This window comes from Eumetopias jubatus, unplaced genomic scaffold (genome assembly GCF_037043125.1).
Source record: "Eumetopias jubatus isolate StellerSeaLion01/CBP00866 unplaced genomic scaffold, mEumJub1_p1.0 scaffold_7, whole genome shotgun sequence".
NCBI classification, from domain to species: Eukaryota; Metazoa; Chordata; class Mammalia; order Carnivora; family Otariidae; genus Eumetopias; species Eumetopias jubatus.
The window spans coordinates 108,517,341-108,538,441 of record NW_028274813.1 but is presented as its reverse complement, the minus strand read 5'-3'; the positions used below and the strand labels follow the sequence as shown (position 1 = coordinate 108,538,441).

The 21,101-nt window shown below is 39.8% G+C and overlaps 1 long non-coding RNA gene across 1 annotated transcript in view; it reads left to right on the top strand.

The window, feature by feature from the left end:
* The window catches only part of LOC114206499 (uncharacterized), a 60,551-nt gene extending 46,612 nt beyond the window's left edge, over positions 1-13,939 (top strand). Inside the window, exon 3 of the long non-coding RNA XR_003608643.2 lies at positions 13,832-13,939. This is a non-coding gene — a long non-coding RNA (uncharacterized LOC114206499). The remainder of the gene's footprint in view (positions 1-13,831) is intronic.
* The last annotated feature ends 7,162 nt before the right edge of the window (positions 13,940-21,101 follow it).

The following is a 21,101-nucleotide window of genomic DNA, read 5'->3' as shown; positions in this document are numbered from 1 at the left end:
AAAGCCAGAGCTGGCTGGAGTGGGGTATTTCCCATCCCCCAGGTCAGTTAGGCTCTGATACTATCCCAGCAGGTTAGGTTCTGCTTAACTAGTTTCTCCTAAGGGCAGGTGTTAAGAACAGAGTGCTCTGGCATATTTCAAAATGCCCCCTTTTCCCTCTACCCCTGCCAGAAGCACAAGAGGATTTCTCTCTGATGTTTACTGTGGAAATCTGGTCAGGCTCATGGAGGTAAATCCCACACTATTGTAGGGGCACCCCGCTGACTTGGGTCCCCCTGGGGTTTTAAATTCTGAGTTGTCTATGCTGAACTTCCAGCAATTCATCCATTACACAGCTCTGGTTTTCCTACCTGGCACTGGTTCTCGCAGCACTTTCTGCACATGAGTCTCTGCTCCATGAAGTTGTTATCTCTATATTCACCTGTCAGTCCCTGATCTCGGGGGCAGTGGTTTGCCCTGTCCTCACCTCTCTTAAGGATCCTAGAAAGGGGTTGGTTTTTTGGTCTGTTCAGCTTTTTCCTTGTTGTTTAGTTCAGTGTGATGGCTTCCAAGCTGTTTACATACAGAACTGGAAACTGCAAGTCCCATAGACCTTTTAAATCGGCGTCTCATGTTGACTCTTACCACGTAGCCAGGGTCGAGAAACTGATTAACCAGTGCCAGTAACCTCTCCAACAGGCCACCAGGAAGCACCAAATAACACCGATGGCTCCAGGAACATCCAGCTACCTGAGGACTCCCCACTTGATAAGATCATCTCTTGCATGAAAAATTTGGACACAGAGGGCTGTTTTTCATGTTTTGCTTTTTGTAGGACATGCACACACACACATTGGTACTTCAAATAACAAACGCATCAAAATTCATAATGGTTATGTGAATAGTGATTCAAAAATAAAAAATAATGAATAGTCCCTCATTCTCTCCAAGTGAGGTTTGCTTCAGTCCAGAATATCTAAACAGATCTTTTCTGTTTGCCAATTTTTGTTCAAGCTTACCCCCTGCAGCGAGGCTGAAGATGGGCCTTGGGCTGAACCTACTTTGTAATATAAAAAAACTGGATGCAAACAGCGGAGGCAGATGTCTCTCGTGGGTGAGACAACACTGAGGTTTTAATCCTCTCTTACAGAACATTGAATGGGCTCTGTGGGCTGCATTGTTTCAACACGTGGATGGTGGGAAACACTTGGTGAGGGCGGGGGAAGGTTGCAATGGACAAACACTAGCCTCAGAGCTCTAAGGACAGGTCTGAAAGGCAGCAACCATCTTTCCTTTGACTACCCCCCAAGTCAAAGTCCAGCCTTCAGTGTTAGCTGCTTGGGCTCCATGTTTAAGGCAAGTCACTCAGTTTGTCACCTACAAGTGATAGCTCTACTCACAAGGGTTTGTGTCCCAAATATTAGCCATCACTTTGCTGGCAGAAGGATTGTGCCAGAATACCCAACTTTGTGCCAGGATAGTCAACTCTCATATCTTCAGGGCCTTTTGTGGGCCAGGCCCTACGTGAAGGATTTGAATATGTCCACATATTAACTCCCTCAATTGTGAATACCATCCTGCAAAAGAGCTATTACTATCCCGTTTTACCAATGAGGAAGATTGAGCTCAGGAAAGTTAAGTAATTTCCTCAAGGGGGCATATGCCTCTTCTAATTCTGAGGCCATGCATGTGGCAATGTCAGGCAGACCTGGGATCAAATCCCAATTACACTACTGACAGGCTGTACAAACTTAGCAAGTTGTCTTCCTGAGGTTCCATGTCCTCATCTGTAGGATGGATTGTTCTAGAAATCAAACAGTGTGCTGGAAAGCAGCCAGCAATATATCTGAACACAGTAGGCACTTCATAAATATGTCTGTCTATCCATCTTTCCCTCCTTCCTTATTCTTTCCAGCAGGAGTAAGATGGGCGATCAGATATTAGCTCTACAAGGGAGGGCTGCCCACCATTCCATCTCCTTGAGAATACTTCCAGCTCCGGGCTCTCACGGCTGGGTGCCACCGCTTCTTCCTAGGTGGATAATCAAGCCCTTAAGCATACCTTCACCTAGATTAGATATAAAGATGAGTATTAGGAGAATTCCCAGGTGGTAAATGCACAAAGATAATGAAACCCTTTTACCAAGGGAGGAATGTTTTCCCAGGAAATCCACAGTTCCTCAAGGGCCCAGCAGGGTTTGAATGCCCACAGTGAGGGGTCTTCACTGTGCTCTGCTCATGTATACCCTAGAAGAATTTTACACTTTTTAAGAGTTGACCTCAAAATGTTTTGTCATGTTATTTCCTGCATATCACAGGAATTTACATTTTTTTAAAAAGGTTCACATCATTCTTTTAAATGTACACAATGGAAAATAAATACTATACAATTTGATTCCCATTGCTGTCCATTTAAAATGTACATGAACGGGCACCTGGGTGGCTCAGTTGGCTAAGGGTCCAACCCTTGGTTTCAGCTCAGGTCATGATCTCAGGGTTGTGGGATTGAGCCAGGAGTTGGGCTCCTCTGCTCAAGATTCTCTCTCCTTCTCCCTCTGCCCCTCCCCACCCTGCTGGCTCTTGCTCACTCTCTCTCTTTAAAAAAAAATTTAAAATTAAAATGTACATGAACTAACTCATCTTTAACAGCCATTTTACATCATTCTTTTTTCTCCTTGACTTTTACATAAAAATATGTATCTTTACATAAAAATATATCTTTATATTTCAAAGGTTTTTATTGATCACCCGATCATCTTTATCTGCAACTAAAATACGGGAAAGTTGATTTTCATTTTTTAATTTCATGAGACCATGAAGGTCTAATTGTTAAAAAAAAATCCTAGTTGTTATCATTGTGATTATTATTGGTATAAAATTAACTAAATCATAATTATAAATTTTTTAAGATTTTATTTATTTACTTGAGAGAGAGCAAGAGCAAGAGAGAGAGAACAGAGGGAGAGGGAGAAGCAGACTCCCTGCTTAGCAGAGAGCCTGACACAGGGCTCGATCCCAGGACCCTGAGATCCTGACCCGAGCTGAAGGCAGACACTTAACCATCTGAGCCACCCAGGCACCCTTAATTTTTTATACTTATTAAACATAAAATTTTGAATTACATTAAATATATTTATATTAAATTGTTATGTATTTCTTAATGAAATGGCTGGGGCTTTTGTTTTTCAGTTTCTTCATATATCTGTGACAGATACTCCTGATTGTTCAAATGAGACAGGATTCAGCATAAATTCTATTTCTGTTTCCTCTTCTATATATGTTAATAACTGGAAAGCATGTTTACATATATCAGGGGGTAGAAATGGAAGGAATTTTGTTATGTAATGTCATTCAACTTTTTCAATGTTCTTGGGTTATATGCCCAAAACATCCCATAATTATCTAATGTTATGCTATGCTCTTAATACACATATGCCTAACCAATGATAAACATAAAGCCTTGCCTTCTATTGAGGATGTCTTGATTAATATTAATAGTTAACATTTCAGAGTACCCTTTGGTGCTCCAGGGGCAAAGAAGCCCTGTGGGAAGTGAAATGGGTGAATGAGATGCCCTCTTTTTATAAAGGGAGAGAAGCAGAATTACAAAGGGAGGTGAAAGGAGATGCTTCATGATGCCTGGGCTAGAGGCACATCATCAGGCAGCGACTGGGGCTTCCTATAGCCTGTGATTGCAAACTGGGTTCATAACGTGGACTTGTAATATGTACAGCAAAAGTGGACAAAAATGGTCTTGTAGTGTATGTAAAGCACAAGTGGACAGAATTATAAGGATAAATAGACAAATCTATAATTACAATGAAATATTCTAATATACTCATCTCAGTAATGAATAGGACAAGCAGACAAAAAATCAATAAGGAATACAGATTTGAACAGCACGAATAAAACACTTGACATAATGCACGTGCATAGACCTGCAACAACTCTCTGCAAAGTGTACATTCTTCACATCACACTTGGAATATTTACAAAAACTGACCGTACAATAGTTCATAAATCAAATATCCACAATTTCAGAGGATTGGCTATAATGCAATTAAAATAAAAATCAATAATAAAAACACAATGGAAAATCCATTTTTCCCAGTGACCTACTGAGAGAAGCAGCATAGCTGAAGGCTTCAGAGATGTCAAAACTATAACTTCTTCCCATTGGATCATATTGGATCCCATTGGATCATACTAGGATTCCAAGGTATCTGTCCACTTAGAATTCCAGAATTCTTACATAATCCTCAATCCAAATCAGTAAGAAAAGGAAAACTTAGTGGAGAGATGGGCAAAGTCTTGAGGAAGCATTTCTTAAAAGAAGAAATCTGAAAGGCCAATAAACATATAGAAAGGTTCCACATCAGGAAAATGCAAAGTAAAACCACAATAAGATACCACAAACTCTGGTCAGAGTGGCAAACATTTTAATATCTGTCAACATCAATTGGAGAAGACTCCTACATTGTTAGGGGGAAGGAGAATTGGAGCAACCACTTCAAAACCCAGTTTAACACTGTCTGGCAAACTTGAAGTTACCCATAACCAATGACTGGACTGTTCTAGCCCCAGAGCAACTCATGTACACCTGCCCCTGGAGACACGTGTAGTGATCTTCTCAGCAGCATTGTTCAAAATTGCCCCATACTAGAAACAACCAGATATCCATCACTAGTAGAATAGGTAAAAAAAAAATTGTAGTACAACAAATTATAAAATGTTGTGCTATATTCAAATCTGTGAATGCATCTTACAAACACGAAGTTAAAATGAATTAAATTACTTTTCTGTAAACTGTGTAGAACCTAACATACATACATAAAAGTACACAAACTTTCATTGTACCATATCCAAGAGTCTGCTTTATTTTTGAAAAGGAAGTATATTACCCCACTAGATGATGAGTTTCTTTAGAGCAGGGATAACTATGTCTTTTATTGTTTGTGTCCTGAACACAATGCTTTGCCGGGGATACGCTCTATAGAGTTTGGTGAGTGAGATACAGAGCTCTTTGAATTGATGTCACTAAATCAAAAAGAAGATGCTCTTGGGTAGAGGGGACTTTTCTATGACTGCATTTTATTTTTCTTACCTGTTTAATAATAATCCTTATATTTTCATTGTCTTTTGATTTTACTAATACCTTTTACACTCTCTGTCTCATTTCATCCCCATAAAAATCCTAGAGGTAGACCAAGCATGTATTATGTACCCCTCAGTCATAGTTGTGGAAATTGAGGCTCAAAAAAGCTAAAAGTCTTGGCCAGGCAGCTGGATACTGGATGGGCTGAGACGAGGATGCCCAGGTCTCCTTTGCCTTTTAACACAGCATTCTCTCTCCTACATGACACTGAGGTGGTCAACTGGACTCCTTAGCCTGCAACGGGCTTCTTCCAGCTCCAACATCCCATGATGCTTTGGGGTCACAGACTCCACAAAGGAGTGGAAGGCGGACCAGAGGAAGACAAAGCAGGGATGGTACATAGCAGTCCTTGATTAAATTGCCCTCATGGGCTTGGGAAAACCTCTTGGCACTCTTCTTTTTAGTGTCAATGTGCCATACTTTCTGAACAAATTTTTTGATGTTTTTTTTTTGAGCAAAAATGTATGAATAAGATACAGTTTATTATATGTACATAATACCTCAATAAAGTTGATATTTTTAAAAATGGGTACCATTGTTGGCCCCTTGGGTGGCTCATACAGTCTACAGCCCTCTCATTGGCTCAGCAGTGACCACAGGATCTCAGACTTGAGCTCCAGGGCAAGAGCCATGATATGAGAACTTTCTATATTACCCCTGTAGGACACAAGAAATACTTGGACAAATGGAAATTTGCCACATGAATGAGAAGGATCAAGGAATACGTCAAAGATGTGAATTTTCCTTAGGTTAACATGGGGGTTTTTTGGTCTGTGTATGTGTATCTGGAGAGGCTGATTCTATTTTTTTTTTAATTTTTATTTTAAGTAGGCTCCATGCCCAACTCACAACTTTGAGATCAAGAGTCGATGATCTATCGACTGAGCCAGCCAGGTGCCCCTCTAATTTTCTAACAGAGAGACAACAAAGAAGCAATAATATTCAGGAGAATTCTGATAAAAATAATCAATGGGGGAAAGATGTGTCATTTAACAAATGGTATTGCAACATCTGGGTAACCATCTAGGAAAAATAAAGTTACCACCCATGTCTCACAACTTACATAAGGACAAATGGCAAATGGATTAAAATTTATGTGTAAAAAGTGCAGAGACCATAAAAGTACTGGAATAAATAAGGGTGAAAAAAATCTCAATATTAAAAAGTGAAGAATCCCTTTCTATTATGACAAAAATCCAGAAGCCATGCAAAAGGAAGAAAAACTGTACACATACACACATACAATACTATGAAAAAATCAGAAGACAAATGCCAGAAACATTCAAAGTGCATCCTAAGGAACATACAAATCACGAAGAAGACAGATAACTCAATAGAAAAATGGGTAAAGCATTTGAATGAACAGTTTACTGAAAAGAGAGAAAAATGCATCTTGGACATATGACAACACACTCAGCTTCACTCTTATTAAGGAAAAACAAATGGAAAGCCCACCAAGATATCGTTTTTAATCTAGGAGGCTAGCAGAAATCCAGAAGATTAATAATACACAAGGATGGCAAAGATTCAAGACTATGACTCATCTCACCCAGTCCTTGTGGAACTGAAAATTGGTACGTTTGTGGTAGGAAATTTGGCAGTATCTATCAAAGCTGTGAATATACCTTTGACCTAGGATTTTCTTCTCAGAAGCAATCCTACAGATATTCTCACACGTGGGAATTACATTGTACCAGGTTATTCTGCATAGCATTGAATTATCAGAAGATAGGAAAACATCTAAATATCCATTAATAGGTGGCTGGTTAAACAAGTTATGATACATGCATCCAGTGGAAAATCATGCAGTGTTGTTAAAATTAATAAGAGAAAAGCTCCTGATGTACTAATATGAAGACATCTTCAGGATAAATTAGGTGAAAAAAGTACAAGACCATGTATGTGGCATTCTTTATTAGTGTGCAAAGGGTAGAAAAAGGAATACGTGCTTGCAGAGTGATGCATACACATCTGTGTATAATAGAGATAGTACCAGGGTCTGACAGTAATGATGGCCTCTGGAGAGAAGGACTCACTGAAGGGTGGAAGGCAAGGAGTTTTCCCTGTATATAACTTCTTCTTACTTTTGAATTCTGGAATATGTCATTGTACTACCTGTTTATAAACATTTAAATACATAAAAAAAAATAGAGAACACAGGAGGTCAGTGGACAGAGTTGAATTCACCAAAGGCCCAAGCAGTAGCCCCCACACTAGACTGAGGCTTGGTGGCAGATCACAGGGGGTTCCGTGCCAGGCTCAGGTTGGAGGAGGCTCTCCCGGTGAATGGTTGAATGTTCCTGATCTGCCACCAGACCCCCCAGTGGAGAAGCACGGCTCACTGCCTCTGCCACCCACAAAACGGGAAGCTGTGGGCCCAGCCGTCCCTCCCTCCACAGCACCAGCCACATTGAGGAATGGCAGGCTCCCAGGGAAGGCTCCTGACATGCAGATGGGCCCCTTCCTGTCCAGTGCTCTGGGATTCTCCTGTGTAACAATCGCCTCCAGGAAGGTTCTGCATGGGAGGACTGCCCTTCTGGACTTTACCAGCCTCTGTTTTTATAGCCTGCATTGTACCTCCTTCCCTGCTAAGGCCACCCATAGGGGAGGCCCATTTCTTTTTCGTGGTAAGAACATTTAAGATCTACCGTTAGCCTCCTCCCAGCTGCACCCCTGCAATGGTCTCCAAGGGGCTGACACTTTATGGGGCTCCAGCCCACCCAATTATCGAGCAGACTCCTGATAACCCAGTCTCAAGGGCTCTCTCAGTCAGGATAGATGCAGAACTGCCTCAGTTTACTCCCTTTAGGAGACACAGCAAAATCAGATCACCTCTCAGGATAGCCCTGGCCTGACTCATGAGTCCAGGAAAGCTGCTGAAGGACATGTCTCCAACATCACAAACGCTGCCCTCTCTACTAGAAAGCAATGGTATCCATCTGTAGATGCGGCCAACAGATCTTAGTCCTCAGATTTCACCTACACCACTGGGCCCTAAATTCATTTTTTTCCCTTTTTCTGTTGAATTTCAGATGTACAGAATTTGATTAGTGATAATGCTTAGTTAATATGACACATACCATCAGTCCATTCATGGCCTTTTTATTGTATTTATTCACTCCATGTAGCAACGAGAATTTTACCAGTAACTTCTAGCTACCTATAAGCTCTTCTCCTATTTGCCTCCTCCTTCTCCCACACCAGGTAACCATTATTCTCAACTGTATGTTTAAATCTCTTTGCATTTTGAATAGACTATCACATAAATATGTATATCTATTCTATATATATATGTGTATATATATATATAGTTTTAGAGAGTAAAGTAATATTTATTTAGTTGTTAACCACAGTGAAAATTAAGCAGGTGGGAATTTCTCTGTGGTGAACCTTGAACTCAAGAAAACTAAATTGTCATAAATGCAACATGAATGCTTTCTTGTTTCAACCCCAGAATAAAATTTGTTATGAGCATGAATTTTAATCAAAATTATGAGGGATCCATTCTGTCTTTGGTACTTACATGCACCTGTCTCTGCTCCTTTTTTTCCATTCTTCCATGCCCAGACCTGATTAAGAAACTTAAAATCCTGTTTCTTTAGCCTCCTGCTAAACACGTGCTTAACAAGGAAATCTAATATCAATCATTTACTCCTTGTTGTAAATTTAATTTGTAGGCTACCTCTTTCAAGGTTATTTGCATTTTAAATATCTCCATTTGAGAAATGAAAGAGATTTGTGTTCTATTAAAACACATTCCAATAAGGAGATACAAGAGATATTTTAAGAGAATCGAAATTTCCCTTCCACAGGAATATGACTCTTATAAAAAAAATACAGTGTGGGGAAACTAGTAGAACCTTATATACGAGGAATTTTACCTCAGTAAGATCTTAGGCCTGCTTGGGCCACCTTACATTACACTACATTTAAAAAATTTTCTTAGACCTCAACTACACAAAATTGAGATAATTCCTCTTCTCAATTCATGGCACACTCTTCACATTGTTCTTGCAAAGCCCCTCTTTTGTTTCATTTTTGTACATTTTACTTCAGCTCCTCTTCAATTCCCTTCCCCCCTTGTACAACCACTTTTTTTCAGATTCATTTATTTTAGAGAGTGGGAGGAGGGACAGAGGGGAGGGAGAAAGAATCCTCAAGCAGGGGGCGCCTGGGTGGCTCAGATGGTTAAGCGTCTCCTTAAGCTCAGGTCATGATCCTTGAGTCCTGGGATGGAGCCCCACGTCAGGCTCCTGGCTCAGCGAGGAGCCTGCTTCTCCCTCTCTCCCTGCTCATGCTCTCTCTCTCTCTCTCTCTGTATCTCTGTGTCTCAGATGAATAAATAAAATCTTTAAAAAAAAAAAAAGAATCCTCAATTGGGCTCTCCGCTGAGCGCGGAAACCGTAAGTCCGTTGCTTAACCCACTGCATCACCCAGGCGCCCCCTTATATGACCACTTTCAATAAATCTTTCCAGTCAACATTTTCCCTAGCTTTATTGAGATGTAATTGACATATAACATTATGTAAGTTTAAGGGGTACAACGTGTTGATTTGATACACTTATGGATTGTGAAACGTTTACCACAGTAGTGTTAGTTAACACCTCCATCACCTCACATGACGATTGCGTTTTTGGAGTGAGGACATATAAGAGCTACTCTCCTAGCAACTCTCAAGTATATAATACATCACTGTTAATTATAATCACCATGCTGGGCGTTAGATCCCCAGAATGCATTCATCTTATAATTGGAAGTTTGACCCTTTGACCAACATCTCCCCATTCCGCCCCCGCCCCCCCCCCCAGCCCCTGGCAACTACTATTCTACTCTGTTGCTATGAGTTTGGCTTTTTTAGATTCCACATGTGAGTGATATCAGTATAACAGTATATCAGATATTAAATAACAGTATTTGTCTTTTTCTGTCTGACTTATTGCACCACTGGATCATGGTGTATGATCCTTTTAATGTGCTATTCAATGTGGTTTGCTAGCATTTTTTTGAGAATTTCTGTTTCTATATTCATCATAGTTATCAGCCTATAGTTTTCTCTTCTCATGGTGTCTTTATCTGGCCTTGGTATCAGGGTGATGCTGTCATGGTAAAATGAGTTTGGGAGTGTTTTCTCCTCTATTTTTTGGATGAGTTTGAGAAGGTTTGGTATTAATTCTTTAAATGTTTGGCAGAATTTACCAGGGAGCCCATCTGGTCCTGGGCTTTTCTTACTGGGAAATTTTTGATTACTGATTCAGTCTCCTAACTTGTGGCTGATCTGTTCTGATTTTCTGTCTCCTCACGATTCAGTCTTGGTAGGTTGTATGCCTCCTGGAATTTATTTCTTCTGCCTCCAATATGTTGGTGTCTTGGTTCATACTATTACTATCCTTTATATTTCTGTGGTGTCAATTGTCCTTTCTCCTCTGTCATTTCTAATTTCATTTATTTGAGTCTTCTCTCTTTTTTTTTCATAGTCTAGCTAAAGTTTTGTCAATTTTGTTTATGTTTTTAAAAAAACAACTCTGAGGGACGCCTGAGTGGCTCAGTCGGTTAAGCATCTGCCTTCGGCTCAGGTCATGATCCCAGGCTCCTGGGATCGAGTCCCACATCGGGCTCCTTGCTGAGCAAGGAGCCTGCTTCTCCCTCTGCCTGCCTCTGTCTCTCTCTTTCTGATAAATAAATAAAAATCTTTAAAAAAATAAAAAATAAATAAAAAAACAACTCTGAGTTTTGTTGATCTGTTTTACCATTTTTTCAGTATCTATTTCATTTATTTCTGCTCTGGTCTTTGTTATTTCCTTCCTTCTGCTATCTTTGGGCTCAGTTCATTCTTCTCTCTCTAATTCCTTGAGGTGTAAAGTTAGGTTATCTATTTAAGCACTTCTTTTTTCTTTATGTGGGCATTTATTGCAATAAACTTCCCTCTAAGAATTGTTTTTGCTGTATGTCATAGGTCTTGATACGTTGTTTCCATTTTCATTTGTTTCAAGATATCTTTTTATTTCCCTTTTAATTTCTCCTTTTACCCATTGGTTTTTCAGGAGTGTGTTGTTTAATTTCTACATATTTATGGAGTTTCCAGCTTTCCCCCTATTATTGATTTCTAGTTTTATATAATTGTGGGAGAAGCAATACTTGGTATGATTTCAGTCTTCTTATATGTGCTCAACTTGTTTTGTGAACTATCCTATGATCTATCCTTGAGAATGTTCCAGGTGCACTTGAGAAGAATGTGTATTCTACTGCCATTGGATGGCATATTCTGTATGTCTATTATACCCTTCTCTTTATTGTTTATGAATCTACTGTAAGTTTTTGCTTTGTGGTTACCATAAAGCTTAAATAAAACATCTTATATAAAATATAACAGTCTATTCTATGCTAATAACAATTTAACTTCAGTCACACATGGAAACTATCCTTTCAGCCATGTTTTTTTGTTTTTGATGTCACAATTTACCTCTTTTATATTGTGCATTCATTAACAAATGATTGTCACTATAGTTTTTGTCACTGTAGTTATTTTTAATACTCTTGTCCACTAATCTTTATACTAGAGTTAAGTGGTTAACATATCACCATATTACAGTATCAGAGTATTCTGAAATTGTCATATACTTCCCTTTATGAGTGTTGTATATATATATATATGTATATGTAATGGTGATGATCTCCCTCAGCTTTCGTCTGGGAAAGTCTTTATTTCTCCTTCATTTTTGAAGGCTAACTTTGCTGAATAGAGTATTCTTGACTAGTTTTTTTCTTTTCAGCCCTTTGAATGTATCACCCCACTTTCTCCTGGCCAGTGAGGTTTCTGTTAAGAAATGCACTGATAGGGGTGCCTGGGTGGCTCAGTCAGTTGTATCTGACTCTTGATTTCAGCTCAGGTCATGATCTCGGGGTTGTGGGATCAAACCTCACATCGGGATCCACACTCCGCGTGGGATTCTCTCTCTCCCTCTCCCTCTCCCCCCACCCCCACTCATGCTCAAGCGTGTGCACGCGCGTGTGCTCTCTCTCTCAAAATATTTTTAAAGATAAAAAATCTACTGATAGCCTTATGGAGGTTCCTCTGTAAGTTACAAGATTCTCTTCTCTTGCTTCTTTTAAGATTGTTTATCTGTCTTTGATTTTTGACAGTTTTGTTATGATGTGTCTTGGAGAGGATCTCTTTAAGCTGAGTTTTTTGGTGGCCTATGAGCTTCATGAACTTGGATATCCAAATCTCTCCCCAGATTTGGGAGTTCTCAACCACTATTTATTTAAATAAGTTTCCTGCCCTCTTCTATCTCTCTCTTTCCCTTCCAGAACTTCAATAATTTGCAAATTATTTCTTTTGATGGAATCCATAGGTGACATAGGCTTTCTTCATTCTATTTCTTTTTTTCTTTGCTTTCTTATGATTGAATAAGTTCAAAGTTCCCATCTTCTAACTCACAGGTTCTTTTCCTGATGAATCCTTTCTCTTGGTGATGCTGTCTATTGCATTTTTTTTTCATTTCATTCATTGTCATCTTCAGCTCCAGAATTTGTTTGGTTCTTTGTTATGATTTTTATCTCTTTGTTAAACTTACCATTTTTCTCATATATTGTTTTCTTGATTTCATTTAATTGCTTTCTGTGCTTTCTTATAACTGATGGAGTTTCCTTAAAAAGTTATTTTAAATTCTTTATCAGTTAAATCACCGATCTCTCTATCTTTGGGATTGGTTATGGAAGATTATTGTGATCCTTTGGTGGTGTCATGCTTCCTTAATTTTTCATGTCCTTGAAGCTTTACGTGCTGTCTTCACATAGAATGAGGAGTCACCTCCTCCAGTCTTTATTAACTGCCTTCGGGAGAGAAATACCTTCCATCAACCCTGCTAGGGACTTGGAGGCTTTCTCCGAACTTCCGTGGATACACCTGCTCCATGTTTCTTGCTCCCTCTTGTGGCAGAACTCTTAAGCTTGTATGCCTTTTCTCTATTCTGAAATGCACCAGGCTGAGCTCTGACAGCCTCTCTTTTGTTTTCCCAAAGGTGGTGCTAAAGCTCAAGTTTGTAGTCTCTCCTTGGCCTGGAGATTAGGGCTGGCTTTCTGTACATGCTTGCTAGCTAAACTGTCTGCCAAACCTCGCTTTCACTGCCACCAGCAGGAGCACCAGGGAGCTGGCCATGGTGTGTGTGTGTGTTTGTGTGTGTGTGTGTGTCTGCCTGTCTGTCTGTCTGTCTCTCTGTCATATATAGAGTGCTGTGGGTGCCCATGGGTCAACTGGGAGATTTGAGAGCAAGGTTTCCCCAATGGCTTTTGTGCAGGCTTCATGAAGGAGACTGCAACACAGTTAATAAGACCCACATCCTTTAATGTCCTCGGGGAGTCATATCTGCTATTCTCCCAGCCTCGTCTTGCCCACCTCCCTGGTCATACAACTCATGATTCAGTATGCTGGATGTGGTGAGAGAGAAATGAGCTTCTTTGGGAGCATCCCACACAGCTGGGGAATCCAGGTGCTCATTCACATGTTCTCTCTTTTCCCCATGAGAAATATCACAGGCCAAGAAGATCTCTCTTGGCCCTAAGTTATTACCTTGAGGCAGGGATGATGCAGGTAAAGTCAAACCATTCCTCTTGCCCTCTCCATTGCAGCCAAACTCACATATTTTTTTTATATTATAGATATATATATATATATATTTTTTTTTTTTTTTTCTCTAGCAGTGTACTGGAAATTCTCCGTTAGAAACCTGGACATCCATCTGTGGGGTATTGTCTAAGAGGCTTCCATATCATGGCCAAGGAGAACTGGAGCCAGTTCACGGACACTTGCAGGGTTCACGGCTGGGACTGAGGTCTGTATGTCTATTACCTGATGCACAGGTAGGCGAGACTCCTCCCAGGTCCCTTGGTATATGGGGCTAGATCCCAAGGCTCCACAAAGGCACTTTTGCCTGTGGATGGATGCCAAATTATTGTTGGGGGAGGGGACACAGATGAGGGACATCTTATTCAGCCATGATGCTGACATCATGCCTTGAAACTTTTAAACAGACATCATACTAGTGTTGCAAACTTGTTTTTACTCCTTATTATGTTAATAAAAGTTGTCCACATAGTTGATATTACCACGGTACATTCATTTTCTTCATTTTTTTGTGTTTTCAAAATTACTGACAATTCTGAGAGTTTTTCTTTATGAAAGTTATGTCTATTGATACCATATTAGAAATAAAATTTGTGAATTTAAAAATATTTGTCAATTGACTTTAAGATAACAATAATAACCCATTGCATAGTACCACAAACAACATATTTTATGAAAAATAACTAAATTTTCAAAAACACAAAAAAAGGTAATGAGAAAATTAAACCCTTAGTTAATTTTTACAAATCTCCTCAAGGTCTGACCTAATAGAGGACAGCCAAATTCTTATTTCTGCTTTGGCATTTAATTTGTTGTGATATGTTATTTGATAGAAATATTTGAAGATAATCTGATTTCATAGAGATTTGTAATTGGAAAAAATAAATATTTCAATAGCCTTTTCAGATCCTAGTGTTTAGTTTTTTAGGTTAGTCACAATGCAGAATCTGAAACCATAGCAATAAACTTTTAGTATGCTGTTGCATTGAATCCATTGGTCTATCTTGCAGTTGGAATGGATTTTTACTCATGCACGATTTTGTAATACAGGCTTACCTCAGATACATTGAGGGTTCAGTTCCAGACCACTATAATAAAGCTAATATCACAATAAAGTAAATCAAGTGAATTTTTTGGTTTCCCAGTGAGTATAAAAGTTATGTTTAAACTGTACTGTAGTCTACTAAGTGTGCAATAGCATTATGTAAAAAAAAATACAATGTACATAGCTTAATTTAAAAATACGTTATTGCCAAAAAATGCTAACCATCATCTGAGGTTTCAGTGAGTCATAATCACTGATCACAGATCACCCTATCAAACATAATAAAGAAAAAGTTTGAAATATTGCAAGAATAACCAAAATGTGACAGAGACATGAAGTGAGCCAATGCTGTTGGAACAATGGCGCCCATAGACTTGCTCCACGCAAGGCTGCCACAAACCTTCAATTTGTAAAAAACAAAACAAAACAAACAAAACAGTAGCTGCAAAGCACAGTAAAGCAAAACACAATAAAATGAGGTGGCTGTAATCAGACTGACACTAGTACCCTCACCTCAACATAAGACAGTCACATTATCTAGGGGAAGCCCAGGGCGCTGAGGGATGAGAGGTGGCTCCATGACGTGGAGCAGCTGACAATGGTGCCGTTGAGAGTTTCCTCTAGCTCACAGCAATGCACTGAAAGTTTACAGGCACTGAGTTACATGGATTTACAGACTATATTATCTCCTTTTAACTTAACTAACCCCCCCCCACGAAATGTTGTAAAATTGGGCCCCCAAAGGGACCTTGGATCAAAGATAACACTAATAAAGCCAGCACAATTGAACAACAAAAAAGGGGCAAACCTGATATATCTCCTGCCAATTTACAAGGCTGAAAAATAGCAACCATTAAATAATCAGGTCTGACAGTTAACCAAAAAGGCTTGAATTTATCAAGAAGACTTTTAGAGATACATTATTTACACACACCACTGTCAACTATCAACATCATCTCAAGTATACACTAAACCTTAAGATCTTAGCTATAACAGTATAAGGCAAGACATTTAAATGCCTCTGTGTGTGTTAGTTTAGAAAAAAGGCATCAGAGAAATTAATTTTTTGTAAGGAAAGTTCAAAATATCTTTGTTGTCAATAAGAAAATATAAATTATTCAATATTTTTTTAAGTCGACCCCATGTTGCATGTGGCATGTGGATCCTAATGCAGGGCTTGAACTCACGACCCAGAGATCAAGACCTGAGCTGAGATCAAGAGTCCAACATTTAACCAACTGAGCCACCCAAGTGCCCCCATTCAATCTTGATCACATTTGACTTACATGTATACAAGATGTCATATACAGACTGTTGATCCAAGTTACTGAACATTTCCTGACTTTATTTCTAAGAAGACTTCCTAGTCTAAAACACACACACATACACACACAGTAGAAATAGTGAATGAGAATTAATGCTAAGGTGTTCTGAGTATCTTGCATCTGATTTATCATTAAGAGACAAAAGAATAGCTGTACTCAGCTCTCAAAATTTGATACCAATATTATTATGTCCAATAATATACTTAGAACACCCATTTAGCACTTGATTTATAACTAAGTGTATAGTTGTTTATCACTGTTCAATGCCAGACCATAAGCAGAAAGTGGTAATGGTGAAGATTTATTGTTGTTGTCTTGAAGATCAATCAGAAATTATCTGAGTTATTTTTAAATTCTCCTTTTATAAAGGAGAAATAGAAATAATTCTGTTGCATTTTTTAGGGTGTAAACCCAGAAAACAAATTTATGTGATAGGTAAATTACATACTTAGAAACAGCTTAAATCTCAGAGTTGTGAAGTATCTTAACACCTTTCATATTTGGCCTGAATAAAATATTTTGTTGTTCATTGAGCTGATCAGTTCAGTTTAATATGACCAGATATTACCTGTTCCTCCTATTCAGCCTGCCAGGGTAGGAATGATTACTCTTTCCTTGCATGCTTATAGCACTTCATACATAAATGCAGTATGGTGCTGTCCACAAGAAGCCATAGTCATGGCTCATAATGCTATGCAATTGACTACATGAAATTCTTTGATGGGTGAATCCACTTTTCATTTTTTTCCCTGCATCTCTCAGAGTGACTGACACAATAGACATTACTAAGTATCTATAAAATTAATGTATTTTACTGAATTATCTGTACCATTCCTGAACTTCTTTAGATTTCAGAGGCTATCTATTCCATACTTGGGTGTGATGCTTCAACCCATCTACCAAGTAATCTGTAAGACAGAGTAAGAGCAGATTCTATAGTGGGTCCAGGCTGTGGCTCTGGCCTGTGACCCGATAGATCTAATGGTACTCAAAGTTTTGTGGAACAATAAAGTCCCAAGAAGAGAATCACAGCATAGTCCCATAGAATTCTGAAGCAAAGCTGAGCCTTCCTGGCTAATAACCATTCTCCCTTTGAGAAGAAGGCTCTGGCATGCCTTGAGGACTTCATAGAGTCTGAACGTTTGACTGTGTGTTTCGTTCCCCAGGAAGCCAACTCTGAAATGGAGATTGGTGCACAGGAGGCATCCTGGGGACTGCACCTGGGAGAAACAACTGTGAGAGAGTCCGAACTGGGCAGAGGGAGAAGTTGAACTGTGATATGGTTGCAACAGAGGCCTCAGCTGTACACACAGGGAACTTTGGAGTTGGGATGTCCCTGTAGAGTTGTCTTGCCTTGAAGAGGAAAAGGAGCCAAGTATTGCCACATCAACGAGGTTATTAGATGCAGGCTTTCCCCCAGGGAGGGGGCATAGCTTTGAGCAAGGCTGTTCCTATGGACTTGGGAAATTTCCAGAGGGGGCTTAACTGTGATCATGCTTCTGGTAACTAGGGTAATGAGTGTCTCAATTCTGGATTAAGAGATATAGGGAGGGGGCCACAGTATTCACTATCCCATGGACTATGAGTGACTATGTGGCTTGAGCTTCCCATCATGAATTGATTGCTCTCTAATCCATTAGGCCACAAGGGTTGGTGTATGCAGAAATAATCTCTTATCAAATGGAAGCAGTATCCATGAGATCAGGTTCAGGTAGATCTGGAAGGCACAGCAATTTACATCTATCAACTTCTGCTTTGACTCTGCTCCTCCTTCAACTCACACCTATGCCCTTATGAGGACCTCTCATTGCCAAGTTGATAAAGAAAGAACTTGTGCCTGGTTTATAGATACTCTAACCAGAAGTGGATGCTGCCATAGTACAGCCCCAATTAGGCATGGCCCTGATGGACAGTGGTGAAGGAAATTCCAACCGGTAGACAGAGCTAGGAGGAATTCTTATGGTTGCTCACTATACATGGGAGAAGAATGACCTGAGAAATAGATCTACACTGAGTTTTGGGCAGTGGCTAACACCTGGTTAGGGGCTTGGAAAGAACAAGATTGTAAGGTGACAAGAAAGTCTGGGTAAGTGGTATGAGGAGGACCATCTGAAAAGAGGCCTAAAGTGTCCCAAGTTAATGCTCACTCGAGGGCAACTATTGCAGAGAAGGCTCTTAATACTAAGGTGGCCAAATCAACCAAATGCAATTATGAATCTAGAGTGGGCCAGCTAACAGAAGAAACCAAGGCTGAGTACCATTTCCTAAGAAGACCAGTCAATTACCCATTAGCAACTCTGTTACCTTGGACTCATCAATTTATCCCAAATAGGATAAACTCTTATTTTGGTGTATCTGTTTGTATTCCCTGTCCACCAGGCTTTTACTAGTATACCATCTGTGGAGCTAGGGAAAATCTTTTTTTAAAAAAGACTTATTTATTTATTTATGTGGGAGAGAGAGAGTGGGGGTATGGGGGAGAAAGAGAGAGAGGGAAAGTCGTAAGCAGACTCTACGCTGAGCATGGAGCCCAACACAGGGCTGGATTTCACGACCCTGAGATCATGACCTGAGCTAAAACCAAGAGTCGGATGCTCAACCAATTGAGCCATCCAGGCACCCCATCAGAAAATCTTATTTATCATCATTAAATTCGATACACTTATTTTTTTTACCAAAGTACTCACTTCATGGCAATAGAAATGCATCAATAGGCTCCTGCCCATGAAATTCACTGGTTTTATCATATAGGCAATCACACAGAAGTTAAACAGAGAATAACTTACTAAAGACCTTTTTTTTTTTTTGGTGTCTACCTAGAGACAATACCTGCAAGGTTGGAGTGCTACCCTAAAGGGTCTAACTAAGATTTAGGATTGGGAGTGGCCCCTCTCACTGTTATACAGGATAGTCACTGGAAGAATTTTCTCTTTCCCATTCCCAAACCTTGGGCTCTGCTGGTTTTGTGACCTAGGTCTTCAAGAAAAGTATTATTCCTTCAGGAGATACAATAATGGTCCCATTAACCTTGAAGTTGAGTATGCCACCTGACCATTTCAGATTCCTCAGGCCACTGAATTGACAGGTTGAGAAAGGACAACTGTACTTTCTGGAATTATTGGTATCAATTACCAAGGGAAAATTACATTGCTGTTACACATCTGGCGCAGGAAGAACCATATTGGTGACTGAGGGGAGTCCCTAGGGTGCCACTTAGAAGAGAAATAGTTCAAGAATAACAACTGCTTTCCAGTATTAAAGGTCAATTAAAGAATAAAGTAACCCAATAAAGCCATGGCATAACAAGGACTCAGACCATTCAGATATGAAGGTATTTCTCACCAAGTAAATAATCCCAACTAGTGAAGGTACTAACTGAGGGCCAGGGTAACATGGAATGGGTGATGGAATAAAATATCAATGATAAAATGATATGTCATCAGTGATAAAATATTAATGATAGCTTTGTGACCTGTTATAAAGATGAGGACTGAAGGATCTATACATATGTTTTGTATGTGCTAAACATTGATATCTCTTTCCCCCCTCCTTCTTACCCTGGTATTTTATCTGAGGAATGTTGTTGGTGCTTAGGTTCACAATGAATTCACTAGACCATGAGAAGCCACAACCAAACTAAATGTGGAGGGCTGAAATTCCCCTGGAGATCTTGCACCCAAGATGACTATGATGACTAGTGCGATTTGCAACTCCTCTTGTTAGAGGGAAGGAGAAAGCATTTGTAGGAGAGAGGTGTTTAAAGTCTGAAGTTGTGAAATATGGGTGGAAGAGTGAGAATGAATGAATAGTAAAAGGGGTGGTTGTGTTAGTCCTGGGTCTGTTTCCGTCAGATCCGTTCCATCCAGATCCTCTTCCCCAGATGCTCTGTATCTCAAAACTGATCCCTGAAAACTCTGTTTCCCAGGGCCCTAGATGGGTTTGGCCAATGGGAGGGTGTGGAAAGAGATATAAGGTGGGAGAAAGGGAGAACCCAGAATCTTCCCCCCCGCCCAACCCCTCTGCACCTCCAGTGGCATCTCTAGAAGTAGCTGAATTTCCTCCATGGTTCTAGCTCCCATAGGAAAGATCTTCCGTGATTCGGGCTGGGTGACCCTTGCCCTGGGTTCTGGTTACACGGCCATTTCCCTCTTTCCTTACATCTAATGGTGATAATGTCTTTTTGCTGTTGCTAATATTTGGGTTATCTAGTTCCTTCTGTTTGATTTCTCTTAATAAATAAAAATATATTTATTAAGACCTTACTAAGATCCAGACCCTCTGCTAGAGATTTTGTGTGTTAACTCATTTAATCCTCTTGATCACTCTAAAAGGTAAATCCTCTATTTATTCCCATCTTATAGAGAGGTGGCACAACTTACTCGAGGTTACACAGCCAGTGGCCCAAGTCTGTGTAACACCAAATTCATACTCCTCGTAGTCATTCATCACTGTAATGCATATTGTGCAAACATAAAAACAATATTAAGAGAATAAATACATAGAAAATGCCCATGATATAACATTGCTTTCAAAAATAAGATAGACGAGAGGCGCCTGGGTGGCTCAGTTGGTTAAGCGACTGCCTTCGGCTCAGGTCATGATCCTGGAGTTCCAGGATCGAGTCCCACATCGGGCTCCCTGCTCGGCGGGGAGTCTGCTTCTCCCTCTGACCCTCTTCCCTCTCGTGCTCTCTATCTCTCATTCTCTCTCTCTCAAATAAGTAAATAAAGTCTTTAAAAAAATAAAAATAAAAATAAGATAGAGGGGCTCCTGGGTGGCTCAGTCAGTTGGGCATCTGCCTTCAGCTTGGGTCATGATCCTAGGGTCCCCGGATTGAGCCCCACATTGATTGAGCCCTGCTCGGCGGGGAGTCTGCTTCTCCCTCTGCTACTCTTGTGCTCTCCCTCACTCTCTTTCCCTCTCAAATAAATAAATAAAATCTTTAAAATAAATAAAAATAAAAATAAGATAGAG